This window comes from Onychomys torridus, chromosome 23 (genome assembly GCF_903995425.1).
Source record: "Onychomys torridus chromosome 23, mOncTor1.1, whole genome shotgun sequence".
NCBI classification, from domain to species: domain Eukaryota; kingdom Metazoa; phylum Chordata; class Mammalia; order Rodentia; family Cricetidae; genus Onychomys; species Onychomys torridus.
Window position 1 is genome coordinate 40,361,823 of NC_050465.1, and position 13,402 is coordinate 40,375,224.

Consider the following 13,402-nt stretch of genomic DNA (forward strand, 5'->3'; position numbering starts at 1 on the left):
TCTGCAATTAAGAGCGCTGGCTGCTCTTCCAGGGGACCCTGAGTTCAATTCCCAGCACCCATATGGCAGCTCACAATTGACTGTAATTCTAGTTCCGGAGGATCTGGCACCCTTAAACATACATACAGGCAAAACACCAATGCAGACAAAATAAAACTCTTAAAAGAGGGAAAAAAGAATTTAGTTCTTAGGGTATACAGTTGGGTTACCAGTGTTTATATTCTACTTGAGATGTAGCTAACAGTGTACTTGCAAATTAATTTTGCCAGCACAATCCTAGCTGGCCTGGAATTTGCTGTGTAGACCAGGTGGGACCCAAGTCGGCTGTGTGTGTTTTGAGTGCTAGAATTAAAGCTGTGTTGTTACGTTTAGCTGCTTTTGTTCTAGTTCTCTGTTTATTTTCCTCTTGGACAAAGATAAACAGCAACATTCCATCTGGAACGCTGGCCCCTGTTCTCAATGCCCTTTTTTTCAGTGGTTCACTATGCAGACACACAGGTCCCGCTGCTTTGGTCTCCTTGAGTGCTTGGGTTACAAGTGTTACACACTGCGCTCAACCTACACTCATGACAGTTCTTTATTACCAATATAACCTCATAAAAAATTTTTTTAGCAGTTATTCGAGGCAAGTATCACAAGAGGCCCAACACTTCTAGTAGTTGGTTGGGGCCTTGAAGTATACTGAGTCATTCCAAAGCTTTAGAACGGAACTTTGGATCTCCAAACGTTTGCTAATAGCGGTAGTAGGAAAGCTTCGATGTGGGCTGGACTCCTGATTCTGTAGTTACTAGTCAACACCGTGAGCAAATCACACCTGAGTCAGTTTTTGCTTTGTGATAAGTGTATATGCACGCTCAAGCCAGAGGAGGACATGGGGTCTAGGCTGTGAGTACTGCCTTGTCCTCTGAGCATGGGCTTACTGAACCTGGAGCTACATGATAGCTAACATACCCCAGCCCACAGGTCTAGTCCTGCTGGGAATCCAAATTCAGCTCCTCATGCTTATGTGGCAAAGCACTCCCCAGCTCCTGTTTTGTTTTGAGACTTCTTTTTTTTTAAACAGTAGCCCAGGCTTGCTCAAACTCAGCAGCCCTTCTGCCTCTACTTTGCCTCCCAAGTGCTGGAATTACATGTAGGCTTGCACCACCATGTCTGGCTCCAGACCCTTGAAATTTTTGATTTTCAAACTCTCTTGCAACATTGCCCACTTTGGCCTTCAGCTTTCCTCTGCATTCTCTGAGTGACTGAGATAGATTACAGGCACGTGCTATGGTGCTCGACTCTTGCTGTTTTTTATTATTTTGATGTGTGTGTGTGTGTGTTTGTGCCATAGTGCTCATGTGGGGGTCAGAGGACAACTCCAGAGAGTCGATTCTCCTACTAGGTGGGTCCTGCAGCTTGAACTCTGGTCATCTGGCTTGGCAGCAAGAGATTTTACCTGCTGAGTCACCTCACCAGTCTTAAGCCATCATGCTGGGGTAAAATGTGTGTGCATTAGTAGATAATACTTTCTGAAAGGAAGGATGTTATCAGAAGAGACCGGTCATAACAACACAGTGACACCATTTCTCTTTTCGATAGGGCACCTAATACTGTGGTATGATCTGGGGATTTTTGGTTTGTTTTTTCGAGGTAGAGTGTCTCTGTAACAGCATTGGCTGTCCTGGAACTTGCATTGTAGACCAGGCTGGCCTCAAACTCAGAGATCTGCCTGCCTCTGCTTCCCAAGTGCTGGGATTAAAAGGAGTGTGCCACCACCACTGGGCTGTTACAGTTCTTGTTTGATTGGTTGGTTTGGTGTGTTTGTTTTGAGACAGTGTCTATTAAGTAGCCCTGGGTGTCCTAGAACTTGCTATGTACACCAGGCTGACCTCAAACTCACAGTATGAAATCCACATGCCTCTGCCTCTGCCTCCCAAGTTGTGGAATCAAAGGGTTGCGCTAGCACACCAAGCCTTTTTTTATGGTAGTTTCATAATACTGTTTCTGTGTTTTCTCATTTTATCAATTTTATGTTACCACTGCTTAAAACAGTGATGGGCATGTGTTTTAAAAATGGTTTTAGGGACTGCAGAGATAGCTTAATGGTTAAGAGTACTTGCTGTTTTTATAGATGACCTAGAATCAGTTCCTAGCAACAGCATTTTAGCTTATTATTAACTACAATTCCAGGGCATCTGATAATTTATTTCTGGCTTCCTCTGTAGGCTTTTTTTGTTTTTTGTTTTTTGTTTTTTGTTTGTTTGTTTGTTTTGTTTTTTAAGACAGGGTTTCTCTGTGTAGCTTTGGAGCCTTTCCTGAAACTCACTCTGTAGCCCAGGCTGGCCTCGAACTCACAGAGATCCGCCTGCCTCTGCCTCCCAAGTGCTAGGATTAAAGGCGTGCACCACCACCGCCTGGCTTGTTTTGTTTTTTTTATATGTGTGTTCCGCCAGGCTGTATGTCTGTACATATGTGTGCCTAGTGCCTTACGAGGTCAGAAGATGGCATCAGATTTTCTGAGACAAGTTACAGTTAGGAGTAGCCATGTGGGTGCTGGGAATAGAATATGGGTCCTTAGACGGAGCGGCCAGTGCTCTTAACTACTGAGCCGTTTCTCCAGCCCTCCAAGTAATACCTATTGGTATTTTTCCAAGGCTTTTAAAAAAGTGATTCTTAAAGCTTATGAGTGTTTTTCCTGCATGCCTGGTGCCCTCGGAGGTCAGAACAGAGCTTCAGATACCTAGACACGGAGTTGCAGATGGTTATTTGCCATGCTTGCAGGGGGACTCAACCTTGGTCATCTATGAGAATAACAGTGCTCTTAATCACTCAACCAACTCTCCAGCCCTTCTCCCCTCCTTTTTGTTTGAGAAATATGGTATCTGTAGCCCTGGCCATTCTGGCTAGATTTGAATGTGAGTGATCTTCCTGCCTCTACCTCCAGAGTGCTGGCTTTACAGGCATGGACCTCTGTACTGGGCTTCCAAATCCTATCTTAAAGTTAAATAAAACTCAAAGTATTTCGTAACACTCAAAGCCTCAAAGCTTCTTTTCCTTTGTTTGTTCTTTTTTTTTTTTTTTTTTGCGTGGGGGGGGGCACGTGGGCGTGGGGGTGTTTTGTTTAAGAAGCTCTCATGTAGCACAGACTGGCCTCAAACTAAGCAGTCATGCCTGGCCTTGAAACCCAATCCTACCGCCATCTCCTAGGTCCTGGGATCACAGGAGTCCTCTACCATGCCCAGCTAAAGTTTAATTCTTTATGACATTTAAATTTAACTTAATCTGTAAAAGGGTAGAGGAGTTGGATCCATTCCCTTCTTGTTGGTTTTTCCTGGTGCAAGGCTTTTACCACAGAGCTACATCTCCAGCCTTCCCCGTATTCTAACAGGAAAGCGAGCCCGGCTGTGGTGATAGGCCTGCAATCCCAGTTCTCTGGAGGCTCAGGCAAAAGGACCGGAGTGAGGCCAGCATGGGCTGTACAAGATGGCCATGTCTTGAACCACAAGACAATAAACATTTCACACAAAATACATACATAGGTAAGGAGGCTGCTGAGATATCTCAGCAGGTAAAGAAGCTTGCTGACAAGCCTCGTGGTCTGAGTTCAGTTCCTGCTGATCCACACAGTGGAAGAGAACTGACTGACGCCTCAAGTTACCCTCTGACCTCTACACGTGCACCGTGACACACACGTGCCTACGCACACGCATTAAATGAAAAAGTTAAAAATTGTCTTAGACTTCTATTGCTACCATAAAACACCACAACCAAAAAGCCACCCAGGGAGGAAAGGGTTTATTTCCCTTACACTTCCACATCACTGCTCATCACAAAGGAAGTCAGTCAGGACAGGAACCCAAACAGGGCAAGAACCTGGAGGCAGGAGCTGATGCAGAGGCCATGGAGGGGAGCTAATTTCTGGCTTGCTCAGCCTGCTTTCTTGTAGAATCCAGGACCACCAGCCCAGGGATGGAACCGCCTACAATGGGCTGCAACCCCCTACCAATCACTAATTAAGAAAATGCCCTATGGGGCTGGAGAGATGGTCCAGTGGTTAAGAGTACTGACTGTTCTTCCAGAGGACCTGAGTTCAATTCCTGGCACCCACATGGCAGCTCACAACCATCTATAATGGGGTCTGATGCCCTCTCTGGCATGCAGGCATACATGCAGATAGAGCACTCATACATAAATAAATTATTAAAAAAAGAAAGAAAATGCCCTGCAGGCTTGCCTGCAGCCTGATATGGCAGAGGCATTTTCTCAGTTGAGGCTCCTCCTCCCAGATGACTTCAGCTTGTGTCAAGTTGACTTAAAACTAGCCAGCACAAAAATTAGGAAAACCAGCCGGGCGGCAGTGGCGCACGCCTTTAATCCCAGCACTTGGGAGGCAGAGCCAGGCAGATCTCTGTGAGTTCGAGGCCAGCCTGGTCTCCTAAGCGAGTTTCAGGACAGTCAGGGCTACACAGAGAAACCCTGTCTCGAAACCCTTCCCCCCCAAAAAAATTCATCCTGGGCTATCAAGTGAGGCACAAAGCTACACAAGGAAACCCTGTCTCGGAAAAAAACAAAAAACAAAAAACAAAAAAACAATGAGGAGAACCTAAGTCAGAAGTGAGTAGCAGTTTCACTGGATAGTCATAGTTTGGAGCTCTTATGCGAAGTCACCATTATCAGAGAGCGTCACTTGAATTGGAAGATATTATTCTTAAAGAAATATTATTTTTTTGAGACAGGGTTTCACTATTCAGCTGGTCTAGTCTGGAACTCACTATGTAGATTAGGCTACACTTGAACTCACAGATGACTTCCTGCCTCTACTTCCCTAGATTTAAAAGTGTACATTTATTCATTTTTTATTTGTTTATGTGCACCACACGCACAAAGGTGTCCAAAGAAGCCAGAAGGCATCAGATCCCCTGGAACCGGAGTTTCTGGCAATTCTGAGTCACTTGATGTGGGTGCGGGGGAACCAACCCATATATCTCTAGAGGATTAATAAGTGCTCTTAACTGCTGAGCCGTCTCCCAACCCTTGGTCCCTCCATTTAGAGTAAGGAAATCCTTCTCGGAGGCTGGAGAGATGGCTCAGTGTCAAGAGCATTTGTTGCTCTTACCGAGGACTCAGGTTTGATTACCAGCACCCACACGGTGGCTCATCCATAATCAGTTCCAGGGGATCCGACACCTCTTGTGACTTCTGTGGTCACCAGGCGAACACGGGCTGCACATACAAAAATGTGTAGGCAAAACGTTCGTACACATTAAGTAAAAATAAATAAATCTAAAATTTAAAAAAGGAAAGAAAGAGGTAGGTGGTATACACTTTTAATCCTAGCACTTGAGAGACAGGTCAAATGGATCTCTGTGAATTCCAGGCCATCTTGGTCTACATACAGGCTAGCCAAGGCTGCACAGGGATAGTTTCAAGAAAAAGAAAGAAAACCCTTCTCCAAAGTGTTCAGGTCATATGTCCTTTAATATTTTTCAAAGCTATATTGACGCCATAAGCCCCACCCCCAAGTAATCACTGGTTAGGCTGGTAGACTCTCATCTATCCATCCCTTAGCTGCGGAGCTGGGTTGCCTGGCTGTAGGTCTGAATGAGAATGGCCCTCATAGGCTGATACATTTGAAGACTTGGTCTGCTGCTGGTGGAACTGTTTGGGAAGGGTTAGGAGACCTTGCTGGAGGAAGTATGTCACTGGCGGAGGACTTGGAGGTTTCAGAAGCCCATGACATTCCCAGTTAGCTCTCTCTGCCTTGTGGTTGTGTCTCAAGATGTGAGCTTTCGGGCTGATGAGCATGGTGGCCCATGCCTTTAACACCTGGGAGGCAGAGGCAGGCAGATCTCTGAGTTCCAGACCAGCCTGGTCTACAGAGTGAGTTTTGGGACAGCCAGAGCTACAGAGAAACCCTGTTTCAAAAAACAAAAACAAACAACAACAACAAAACCCCTCTCAGCTAACTGTCCAGTAACATGCCTGCCACCATACTTATTAACCGTTGTCCACCTGTGCAGATATGTCTTCGAGATCTTGGTTTTGAAGACCTTAAAGAATGGGGCAGACTACAGTCTAATGCTGCAGATAGCTTTACTTCAGTTTTAGTGTACTTTTATGTACAAATGAAACAAAGAAAGCAATGAGCCAAGGAAGGTGGTTTGAGTCCAGAAAAACATGATCTGAAAAACATGTAAATAAATGCCAGTAAGCACATACTAAATATTAGCAGGTACTTTAATTAACACTTAGCTAAATATTAACAGCCCTTTCCAGAATTTTCTCAGGACAGACCAATTTAAACACAATTATCTGGCATGATGTACTTACTATAGACTATATCCGTGAAAGCATGAAATCAAGGCAGAAGGCTATTGCCAGAATCAGGGTGCACTGAGGACAGCATTCAGCATATCCTTTCACCAGATTGGGTTCTATAGCTCTGTTCTGACATCCAACAAGAATAAACATGTTGGGGCTGGAGAGATGGCTTAGTGGTTAAGAGCACTGACTGTTCTTTCAGAGGTCCTGAGTTCAATTCCTAGCCACACATGGTGGCTCACAACCACCTGTAATGAGATCTGGTGCCCTCTTCTGGCCTGCAAGGACACATGCAGACAGAACAATGTATACATAATAAATAAATAAATCTTTAAAAAAAAAAGAAGAAACATGTCTTATATATTGAATGCAATTATTTGTCACAGGAGGCACAAAATCATGTCTAAGAACAACCCAGGGAACAAAATGCACCTGAGGTAAAGGCCCTGTGCCTTTTCCCCTGCCTTTTCTCTCACAGTTCCCCAAGGCACTGTTCACCATGAGTCATTCTTTTGACCCTGTCCTGACAATAGATCCTGCCATGGCAGTCATGTACTCTATAATGATTTGAATGAAAATGATCCCCATAGGCTCATAGGGGATAGCACTACATGAAAGGATTAGGAAGTGTGGTCTTGTTGGAGGAGGTGTGGCCTTTTTGGAGGAGGTGTGGCCTTTTTGGAGGAGGTGTGGCCTTGGAGGAGGTGTGGCCTTGTTAGAGGAGGTATGGCCTTGTTGGAGGAGGTGTGGGCTTGTTGGAGGAGGTGTGGCCTTGGAAGAGGTGTGGCCTTGTTGGAGGAGGTGTGGCCTTGTTGGAGGAGGTGTGTCACTGGGGGTGGGTGTTGAGGTTGCAGAAGCCCAAGCCAGGTCCAGTAGCACTCTCTCCTCCTCTGCTTGTGGGTCAGGATATAGAACGCTCAGCTGCCAAGTCTGCCTCTATGCCACCATGCTCCCCACCATGAGGATAAGGGACTGAACCTCTAATTTGTAAGCCAGCCCCGATTCAATGTTTTCTTCTGTAAGAGTTGCTGTGGGCATGGTGTCTCTTCACAGCAATGGGACACTGACTGAGACAGACGCTAACCCCCTGAATCTGTAAGCCCCAAATAAACAGCTTTCTGTAAGTTGCCTCAGTCATGATGTCTTATCACAGCAATAGAAAAGTAGCTAGACACCGGTCATAGAAGAACAAATGGAAAATGAGAAGCTAAGAATCCGCTTGTGGGGCTAGAGAGATAGGCTGGCTGGTGATTAAGGGAACACATACAACTCTTGTAGGGCCCAGAGCTAAGTTCCCAACACGCACATCAGTTGGCTTGCAACTGACTCGAATTCCAGTTCTAAGGGGATCCGATGCCTCTGGCCTCTGCGGCTACCTGCACTTGCATGTATACACACACACACACACACACACACACACACACACACAATCACATAACTTAAAGTAAAATTTAAAAACAACAACAACAAAGAATCTGCTTGTAAAGAGAATGCAAAAGGGAGCTGGGTGGTGGTGGCGCACGCCTTTAATCCCAGCAATCAGGAGGCAGAGCCAGGTGGATCTCTGTGAGTTCGAGGCCAGCCTGGTCTGCAGAGCGAGATCCAGGAGGACAGGCATCAAAACTACACAGAGAAACCCTGTTTCGAGGGGGGAAAAAAAAAAGAATGCAAGAGGGAAATGATAGTGATGGGCAGCCAATAGGGTCTCTGCTTCAATACTTACTTTGTAGTATAGTATTCTCTACACATTGTCTTTCCATTCATTTTAAGTCTTGTGTGCCTTAGTGCTCAGGAGCTTGAGACAGGAAGGTCACTGCAAATTTGAGGCTTGGCTACATAATGGGTTCAAAGACAGCCACAGCTACATATCAAGACTCTACCTCAAACAACACTGCTTGCCTCCCAAAGAAACACAAACCAAACCAAGACTAAATAAAGTCTTGTACGTAACCTATATTTTACACATCTTTACATTTCTCAGTGTTCAGACCAGTGCACAAATCCCTAACATCCACTAATAAACTCATAGTCATCTTAGTTTGTATAATTACAGCCTCGGTCACACCTGGTGTTTTTAGGATGTATTTAGAATGTGTTAAGTGACATGCTACTGTAATTATATTTAAAAGTTCCCCAAAGAACAAGCCAGATGTGAGATATGCCTGAAATCCAGGCCCATATGCCATTCTCAGGCTAAGGTTCAGGGGGAGCTAGAGTTCAAGGCTAGCCTGTACTACACAGCTATACCCTGTCTCAAAACAACAAAATTCTCCAGTGAATTTTATGTTGAATACTTGCAGAATCATTTATGACACTTTAGAGTTATATATATATTCTAAACACTACTTTCCCCCTTTTGTTGAAAATAGATTTTCTCATACATTATATCCAGATTATAGTTCTCCTTCCCTCCACTTCTCCCAGTTCCACCCCACCATCCCTCTTCTCTGGATCCACCCCTTTTCTGTCTCTCATTAGAAAAGAACAGGTGCCAGGTGGTGGTACATGCCTTTCAAGCGGATCTCTGTAAGTTTGAGGCTAGCCTGGTCTATAGAGTGAGCTCTGGGACAGCCAGGGCTACACAGAGAAACTCTGTCTTGAAAAACAAAAACAAAAAAAGTAAGAACAGGCTTCCAAGAGACAACAACCATACATGACAAAATAAAAAAAAAAATGAGATGAAGCAAAAACTATCATATCAAAGTACATGGCAACCAATAGGAGGAAGAGCCCCAGGAGCAGGCCCAGGAGTCAGAGGTCCACTTGTTCTCATAGTCAGGATTCCCATAAAAATACTAAGTGATGCTGTAACATATACACAGAGGACCTGGTGCAGAACCATTCGGCCCTGGGCTTGCTGTTCTCTGTGTCTTCTGCATTGATGCAGAGGCCCTGTTCTCATGATGTCTTCCACCTCCTCTGGCTCTTGCAATCCTTCCATCCCCTCTTCCTTGAATTTTTCCTGAGCTCTGAGGGGAGGAGGGATTTGATGGAGACCTTCCATTTAGATTCCTAAAGATGGGAAATACTCAGAGAGTCTGGATTCTATATGTTACTGTGTTGTCTTTAGAATTTTCTGATTGCTAATGAAGGAATGACAGCTGCTAAGACACACTGGATTATGAAAACTGCTGGATTAAACCAGCCTATATATTTTTAAAATGACTTCAAAATGGAAGTCAGAAGAGATGTTACTTTGGGGAAGAGGTTACATTTTGATTTCCACAGGAGATGAGAGGCTGTGGATTTGTTCCAGGTTGATATGGATGAGGTTTGATCTGTGAAGACACCCTGAAAATCCTGACTGCAAACATAATGAAATAAACCTAGGTTCGCCGCTGGAGCTCCGGGTCGAGAGGACAAGGTGTCACTGTCCCGGCCCCGGAGCGCAGCCCTTTTCTAGCCCGGTCCAGTCCCAGCCGCCACCTCCAGACCCCACCTCGGACCCCACCGTTACCATGAATCCTGCCGTCTTCCTGTCTCTATCCGACCTCAGATGCTCTTTGCTGCTCCTGAGTTTTAAAATGTACAAAAGATATACATTAAAAGATACTTGTTGAATCGGCAGGCCCTGCGGGAAGGCTCCCCTTTTCCAAGACTGCAGGCAGACACTGCAGTCTCCACACCCTGTCCCCACACCCATTTGCCCAAGACCCCAGCTACTTCCTGAGACTCAAAGACCAACCCCCAGCTCCTGTCCGCCACAGAATTCCCATCTGGACCAGAGGTGAGTGCCTGGGGTTGTAGTCAGAGAGGCCACTGCCCCTGGGTCCCACCGCTGGACACAGGCCATCCTGGGAGGAACTGCCCAACTTGGCCCCAGTTTCCGGCCTTGGCGGGACCTGCGGGAAGGCTCCCCTTTTCCAAGACTGCAGCAGTCTCCACATCCTGCCCCCACACCCATCTGCCGGAGACCCCAGCCACTTCTTGAGAATCAGAGACCAGCCCCCAGCTCCCATCTGCCCCAGAACTCCATCTGGACCAGAGCTTCCATTCTGTCCCAGAACTTCCATCTAGCCAAGAGGAGCTCCCATCTGGACAAAATAAGGAGACCCCAGGGACTTCCCGAGACTCAGAGTCCAGCCCCCCAGCTCCTATCCGGCCACATCATCTGGACCAGAGCTCCCATCCGGCCCAGAGTTTCCATCTGGACCAGAGAGAGGCTCCCTAAATCTGTCAGCTCTCTCTGGACCAAGTACACTGATAAGACCAAGAACAAACCCAAGAGGAGATGGGCAGACGTCAAGGCAGAAGTACATACAACAAAATAAAGAGCAATACAGCATCACCAGAACCTAGCCCTTCTCCAACAGCTAGACCTGAACATCACAGAATGGAAGAAGAAGAAGAAGAAGAAGGAGGAGGAGGAGGAGGAGGAGGAGGAGGAGGAGAAGAAGAAGAAGAAGAAGACAACCTTATAAGTAACATCATGAAGAGGCTAGAGCCTTATATAGAAGAAATCAAAAATAAAGTAGAGGAACAGTCAAACAAAAAACGGGGAGAACGCTATAAAAAACTAGAGGAAAGGACAATTAAAGCAGAAGAAAACAATAAGTCCTTGAAAGAAAAGGATGAAAAAGCAAGGGAGACAGTCCAAGACCTGAAGAGGGAAATAGAAAAAATGAAGAAGACACTAGCAGAAGGAAAGCTGGAAATAGAAAATCTGAGTAAACAAACAGGAACTTCAGAGGCAAGTATAACCAACAGAATGCAAAAGATGGAAGAGAGGATCTCTGGTGTTGAAGATACGGTAGAAGAAATAGATTCATCAGTCAAAGAAACACTAAAACCAACAAAGTCATGATCCAAAATGTCCAAGAAATTTGGGACACCATGAAAAGACCAAACCTAAGAATAATAGGGATAAAGGAAGGAGAATACCAACTCAAAGGCACAGAAAATATATTTAACAAGATCATAGAAGAAAACTTTCCCAACTTAAAGAAGGAAATGCTTATGAAGATACAAGAAGCCTATAGAACACCAAACAGACTAGACCCCCCCAAAAAGTCCCCTTGCCACATAATACTTAAACAACTAAATGTACAGAATAAAGAAAGAATATTAAGGGCAGCAAAGGAAAAAGGCCAAGTGACTTATAAAGGCAAACCCATCAGAATAACACCGATTTCTCAATGGAGACTTTGAATGCCAGAAGGACCTGGACAGATATAATGCAAACACTAAGAGACCATGGATGCCAGCCTAGACTAATATACCCAGCAAAACTTTCAGTCATCATAGATGGAGTGAACAAGACCTTCCAAAACAAAACCAGATTTAAACAATACTTATCCACAAACCCAGCCCTACAGAAAGCACTAGAAGGAAAATTCCAACCTAAGGAAGGCAGATACACCCATGAAAACACAGGCAATAGATAACACCACAGCAGTAAATCCCAAAGAAGAGAAGTACACACACACTACCACAAAAAATAAAAATAACAACAGGAATGAACAATCACTGGTCATTAATATCCCTTAATATCAATGGACTTAATTCACCTATAAAAAGACACAGACTAACAGAATGGATACAAAAACAGGACCCATCTTTCTGCTGCAAACATGAAACACACCTCAAATTCAAAGACAGTCACCAACTAAGAATAAAAGGCTGGGAAAAGACTTTCCAATCAAATGGTCTTAAGAAGCAAGCTGGTGTAGCCATCTTAATATCCAGCAAAATAGAGTTCAAACTAAAATCAATCAAAAGAGATGATGAAGGACATTACATACTCATCACAGGAAAGATCCACCAAGATGAAGTCTCAATTCTGAACATTTATGCCCAAACACAAAGGCACCCACATATGTAAAAGAAACATTAATAAAGCTTAAATCACATATAAAACCCCACACATTAATAGTGGGAGACTTCAACACCCCACTTTCACCTCTGGACAGATCAGCAAAATTGAAACTTAACAGAGACATAATGGACTTAACTGATGTTATGGCTCAAATGGACTTAATTGATATCTACAGAACATTCCACCCAAACAAAAAGGAATATACCTTCTTCTCAGCACCCCATGGAACCTTCTCTAAAATCGACCACATACTTGGCCACAAAGCAAATCTCAACAGATACAAAAAAATTGGAATAACCTCCTGTGTTCTATCAGACCACCATAGTTTAAAGTTAGATTTCAACAACAGAAAAAACTACAGAAATCCTACAATCTCATGGAAACTGAATAATGCTCAACTGAATCACCAATAGGTTAAGGAAGAAATAAAGAAAGAAATTAAAGATTTCCTGGAGATCAATGAAAATGAATACATCACATATCCAAACTTATGGGATACTATGAAAGCAGTGCTAAGAGGGAAATGCACAGCACTGAATGCCCACATAAAGAAGCTGGAGAAATCTCACGCTAGTGACTTGACAGCACACCTGAAAGCCCTTGAACAGGAAGAAGCAAAGTCTCCCAGGAGGAACAGACACCAGGAAATTATCAAATTGAGAGCTGAAATCAATAAAATAGAAATAAAGAGAACAATACAAAGGATTAATGAAACAAAGAGTTGGTTCTTTGAGAAGATCAACAAGATAGACAAGCCCTTATCCAAACTAACCAAAAGACAGAGAGAGAGCATCCAAATTAACAAAATCAGAAACAAAAATGGGGACATAACTACAGACAATGAGGAAATCCAGAGAATCATCAGGTCATACTTCAAAAACGTCTTCTCCACAAAACTGGAAAATCTAAAAGAAATGGATAATTTTCTGCATAGGTACCACATACCTAAGTTAAATCAAGACCAGATAAACCATTTAAATGGTCCAATAACCCCTAAGGAAATAGAATCAGTCATTAAAAGTCTCCCAACCAAAAAAAGCCCAGGACCAGATGGTTTCACTGCAGAATTCTACCAGATCTTCAAAGAAGTCTTAATACCAATACTCTTTAAATTGTTCCACACAATAGAAGGCGGATATGATATAGAAATGATGGGGGGAAAGGGCAGATTATTAAATTTACTTTAATCCAAAAAACAGCTATTAATTTCAAAATATTTTACATTGGTATGGATTTTGGTTTATTGATACAAATTTAAAGTTAATTTTGTTATACTGTATGTAT